This window comes from Bison bison, unplaced genomic scaffold (genome assembly GCF_000754665.1).
Source record: "Bison bison bison isolate TAMUID 2011002044 unplaced genomic scaffold, Bison_UMD1.0 scf7180017864180, whole genome shotgun sequence".
NCBI classification, from domain to species: domain Eukaryota; kingdom Metazoa; phylum Chordata; class Mammalia; order Artiodactyla; family Bovidae; genus Bison; species Bison bison.
In genome coordinates this window covers 7,931,053-7,936,260 of record NW_011494752.1, presented here as the reverse complement: position 1 = coordinate 7,936,260, position 5,208 = coordinate 7,931,053, and the positions used below count along the sequence as shown (strand labels likewise).

The 5,208-nt window shown below is 57.1% G+C and overlaps 1 protein-coding gene across 5 annotated transcripts in view; it reads left to right on the top strand.

The window, feature by feature from the left end:
* KCNJ12 (potassium inwardly-rectifying channel, subfamily J, member 12) overlaps positions 1-5,208 on the top strand; it is a 42,223-nt gene that overhangs the window by 31,755 nt on the left and 5,260 nt on the right. Inside the window, exon 2 of one of the 5 annotated variants that reach the window (XM_010842861.1) lies at positions 3,639-3,818. The exons of the other annotated variants lie outside the window; for them this stretch is intronic. The gene's annotated coding sequence lies outside the window, so the exon portion shown is untranslated. The remainder of the gene's footprint in view (positions 1-3,638; positions 3,819-5,208) is intronic. 5 annotated transcript variants of the gene reach the window in all.

Genomic DNA, 5,208 nt, shown 5'->3' with positions numbered 1-5,208 from the left:
ACTCATTCATCCATCCACTCAAACATCCATTCACCCACTCTGTCCATCTGTCCATCCATCTGCTCAGTCCATCCGTCCATCCACTAATGCACTCAAACATCCATCCACCCAACTCATCCAGACCTTTCTCACCCACCTAACTGACCCACCCCTCTAGTCATCCTCCATCCATCCATCCACATGTCAGCCCCGTTTATCCATCTACACGCTTGACCACCCATCGGTACATGCGACGGTCTCCTCATTCATTGATTCATCCATGCCTCTGTTCAGCAGCTTCTTCCTTTGTCCTGTCTGAGCAGCAACATTTACTGGGTGCCCGCTCTGTTCCAGGCCTTCCTCAATCTCTCTGGACTTCTGAGATTGGCCAGAGATGGGGCCAAGGCAAAACCAACTCTCACACAAGGTGGAAAAGCACCTTCTGGTCCTGACAGAAGAAGCCCAGGGCCAGAGAATCTAAAAGGGCCTCAGGGAAGTGGTGGGCTTCCACTGATTCCTAACCGATGGATTTCCAGCATTCCCATTAGCTGTGATTTGGAGACTGGACCACGTGGGGCGAGGGTCACCACAGGAACATCCATAAGGAGCCTGTTGCAGTGTCCAGATAGCAATGCCTGGACAGGAGGGGTCTGTGGGCAAGGAGGGGGAGGATGGCTTTGATCATTCAGGAGATAAAATGCACAGGACCTGGGGAGGGAGTGGATTTGGGGGCTGAAGAGGAGGGAGGAGGCCAGGCTTGTTGACTGGGGTGACTGGGGAAATGGTTGGGCTGCCCAGTGACCTCACAGGGTGCGGGGGGTGTGAGGAAAGAAGGAGACTGAGGGGGGAGGTAGGGGGAAGGGGGTCAGCTTTGGAGAGGAGGAGGAGCCTGTTGGCTCTGCGGTGCTGGGAGGACGTAGAGGGCGTGGGCTCAGGGTTGGGAGTCCCTGCTGCGGAGCAGCCCAGAGGCCTGAGGAAGGCCCAGGCCTGAGGGGCCCTGCGAGCTTGGTAGAGCAGGTTCCCCAAGTGTGCTCTTTGTAGTGGGGAGCTGCTCCCTGGCCTGCCACTGCACCAGGAAAGACTGGTGTTGGTGGCTGGAAACTGGGCAGGTGGGCCTGGAAGTGGGGAGGGCCCAGGGACAGCTGAGCGTCGGCCAGGCCCATCACCAGCACACAGCTCTCCTCAGGCCTCACATGGGGCCCCACCCTGAGGGCCTGCACAGTGTTGACTCCAAATGTTTGCAGCCTGTGGGTGACATCTGGGGAAGGGGAAGGACTGTGTCTGGGAAAGGTGGGCAGGCACAGGAGATGGCCATCATCACTGCAGACTGTGAGGGCAGAGGTGTTGGGCTCTCCCCAACCAGCCTTAGCCTGCTTACTGGACCCTGAGGTGCCAGCCTGCCCTCCCCATGCCAGGGATGCCCCTCTCCTGCCTTTGCACCCTGAGCTGCCCTTTCTCCCTGTGGTGCACCCTCCAAGCGTGGCCCAGACCCCTTGCTCCCTGTGTGACTGGGTGAGGCACCCTTCTCAGAGCCTCCGTCTCCCCACCGGCGGATGACGGGTTACATTTTTCAAGCCCTTGTGCTGAGTCTGATAGATAATGTCTGGATTAGAAAAGAGGGCGTGGCCACCACAGGCTGTAGTGAGAAAGTGCTCTGTGATGGATTAATGATGTCTGCCTTGGGCAGGGATCGGGAAGGAGGTGTTTGTAGGTTACATGCTGGCTTTCCCTGAGACAAGTGCTTTGTAAGGATTCTTCCAGTTGACCATGAGGTGGTGAGTGCCCCTTCCCTGGATGTTCCAAGCGGGGCCTGAATGGCCATAGATCAGGGGTGCTTGCAAGGGTCTTGCCTCTGCTTTTGTGTGCTGAGAGAGGGGCTATTTGTGTCTCATCACCACGTGGCATTGCAGGAACCCTGAGGACTGAGGCTAGGAATACAGTGTCATGTCCACAATCTGGCCTTGGGGCTTGGAGGAGATAAGGAGATGGGAAGTTGAGTTCTCTTCAACCTCCCACACTAGGTGCTCACTTATGAAAGGCTGTATGACCCTGGGTAGGTGACTCAAGCTTTCTGAGCTTCAGTTTCCTCACCCAGAAAGTCATAAGAAGGGATTACATGAGCTATTTGAGCTCTTAGTGCCTGGAAGGTAGTAAGTGCCTGACAAATACTGATCACTCTGTTCACACCTATGCAGGGGTCCTGCCACCTGGGAATCCTCCCAGGGAGGGGGACATTGAGCGCCTCCTCAGTGGCCCCTCTATCGACCCAACTAGTCAGTGCTTTCTTGGCTTTGCCCTGGTCCCCTCTCGGATGCTGCAGAAACCTGAGGCCCAGAGCCTCAGGGGACCTGGCAGAGGGTGGCCCTCTCCATCCGGAGGCACCTCCTGATGACTTGGCCCCACCGGTAGTCATGTGTTAGCTGCCTGCCTAAAAGCTCCCAGCCCAGTCCCTGCTGGGGCACTGAGTCTGCTGGGTGCCAGAGCCTCTGTGCGTGGGTGCTGTGGCTGGCGGGCATGCCGGCTCTGGAGACGCTGGGATCAGGACAGGTTTGCCACCCCTTGGGGCTCTCTGGGTCCAGCCCACTGAGGGTGCCTCACACTCCACCTCTGCTGCTGTAGTTACCTGTCCTGGCTCAGGTGGGAGATCCCAGTGCCTGTCTCCCCTTCCCCTCCTAGCAACATCTGGGACCCCTGCCAGTCAACCTGGGCTTCCACTGCTGTGGTGTTAACTATTGTCTTTATCATGTATCTCCTCCTGGCCCATGACGTGTTTTGTGACCTGGAACAAGTCTCAGCCTCAGTTTTCCCATTTATAAAATGGAGAGCTAGCCTCCTTGCTTGCTAAGGCCTCTTCCAGCAAAGCGAATCTAGCTTCCTGTCTGTCTAATCTAACCGTATGTACCCGCTGAGCAGGAGCTAGATAGACCTGTACATCCCTGGTTGAGGATGTTGTCCCACTTTTCTTTCTTTTTTTTTTTTTTGGCCATGCCCTGCAACTTTTGGGATGTTTGTTCCCAGATTAGAGATGGGATCCAACTTAGGTCCCCTGCAGTGGAAGTGCAGAATCCTAACCACTAGACCGCCAGGGATGTCCCCCACATTTCTTAAACCGAGTCCTTAAAGACCACAGAGCCCTGCAACCTTGCCTTCTGTGTATGGAGGGTCCCTGCATGTTTGGTAAGTTTGTGGTGCCAGGGCTCCTACTGTGGGTCTTTTTCTCAGCCTTTCTTGGTGGTGGTGTGTTTACCAAGTGCCTGTGAGGACTCCCCACACCCCTGGCATCTCATGCACACACACACATACACACATGTGCACACAGAGCTGTCTGCTGTGTCTCTGCTCCTTAGTTTCCAGGGGTCTTTGCCTGGGTGACTTTGCTCCAAGTACCAGTTTCCAGCTCTGAATAGTGGGGGAGTGGGCTGTGAATGTGGCCTGTGGATTTTCTCTATGGTTTTAGGAGAAACATCAATAAAATAGGTCTGGGTGGGGCATAGGCACCCAGCCCAGGCAGAGATGCCAGTGGTCACTGTGATACCCGCCACCTGACTGGGAGCTGGCCAAGTCACAGCCTCCATGTGAGGCTGCCCAGCTGCTGGGAACAGTCGTGCCAGTCTGGGCTCTCCTGGCCTTTGATTCTTTTGATTCTGTCCCCGTTACAGGCCTCAAGCTGCTCAGAGCCTTACCTGGAGCAGCCGTGACCTGCTGGACATCCCGCAAGTTCTCCCGGCCACACAGACCTGCCCCTTGCAATCCGGTGGCATGCTGCAGGCTTCTGAGTGCCCCATCCTGGTCACCTCTGCTTGGAAGGCCCAGGAATCTTGAGCTGGGCTGTCTTCCAGGCATGGTCCCTGGGGTACCCCCACCGCCGGCTCCTTGCCTCCTGGCTCAGGCAGAAGCAGTGCCCACCATTATAGCCTCAGGCCTCAGCTCTTCAGACCCAGGGTGAGGTAGTTAGCTGCAGCAGCTGTAGGGGAGAATCACAGTGTGAGGAGAGCTGCCACAGAGCCTGGGGTCCCCACGGTGGGAGACACTGTGTCAGACAGAAGTAGTTCTGAGTTCAGCTCTCCTGCTTACTAGTTATGTGATTTTGGGAAAATCATTTGACCTCTCTGGAACTCCATCCAGAGAGTAGAAACAGCCACAGTAGTTACCTCCTTGGGCTGCTGAGGAGTGACCCAGGAGTGTTTGCTGACGGGTCTGGCCTGCTCTCCTTGTGGACGGATGAGCTGGGAGGATTGTGTACTTGCCAGACCTGGGGATCCAGTGACACTGGCAACTGGATGGCTCCTGGGGGGGGTCTGCAGCCTGGCTGGTTGAGTGGGATCCACCTTCACCTTCTCCCAGGTGTTTGGAGCAGAGGTCAGAGGTGGTGCCCTCTCTGCGGCTCTGGCTGTACCCCGTCCCACAGACCAGGGCTGATCCCAACTTAGCCACCTCCTGGCTGTCACCTCCATTCCCTTTCTACTGGTCTGGCTGCCCTGGGACCTTCTCTGGGGCCTCAGCATCTCAGTGCATTCAAGTGCTCCCAGGCTCACCTGGCTCTGACCTCATGGTGCGACTGGTTTGGAGTTGGAGAGGCGTGGGGCCCATCAGTGCCCTGCCACACCATTCCCGCTTGGTGCCTGACACAGAAAGCCACATGGCCTCCGTGCCCACCCATGGGCCCAAGTGGAGTTGGGATCTCCCGTCTACAGATGCTGCCCCAGAACCAGCAGGGCCATGGGGAGGGGTGGCTTCCTGCACATCCGGGGCCTGGATGCTTGCCCCCAGCAGTTAGAATGGGATTTGTCTGGCCGTGGGAACAGTGCCGGGGGTGTGGCTTGGGACCGACCACCCAGTGTGTGAGTGTGTGTGCCAACCAGGTGCTGTGCCGAGTGGGCTGAGGACGAGGGCTCTTATTTAGAGCTGAGGAAGGCAGGGGTGGCGGAGGCCCCCAGGCTGAGGTCAGCAGTCAGTGACCCCTCTGGAGGCTGACTCATGGGCCCCCTTCTAGCCACCTTTGGTGATGGGGAGGCCACAGGCCTAGCTTATGGGCAGTGAGAATAGGCACCTGGGGGAGAGTGTGAGTGTCAGGAGGGTGGTGGGTCCAGCTTTGGGTGTCCATCAGGCCCAGGTCCAGGCCCCAAGAGTGAAACTGCTGTGAACAAACAGCAAACCCCTGTACTCAGGGAGCTGGTGCTCTTGTGGTGGGATGGCTTGTGCAGCTCCGAGCAAGCTGTTGTTGTGGTC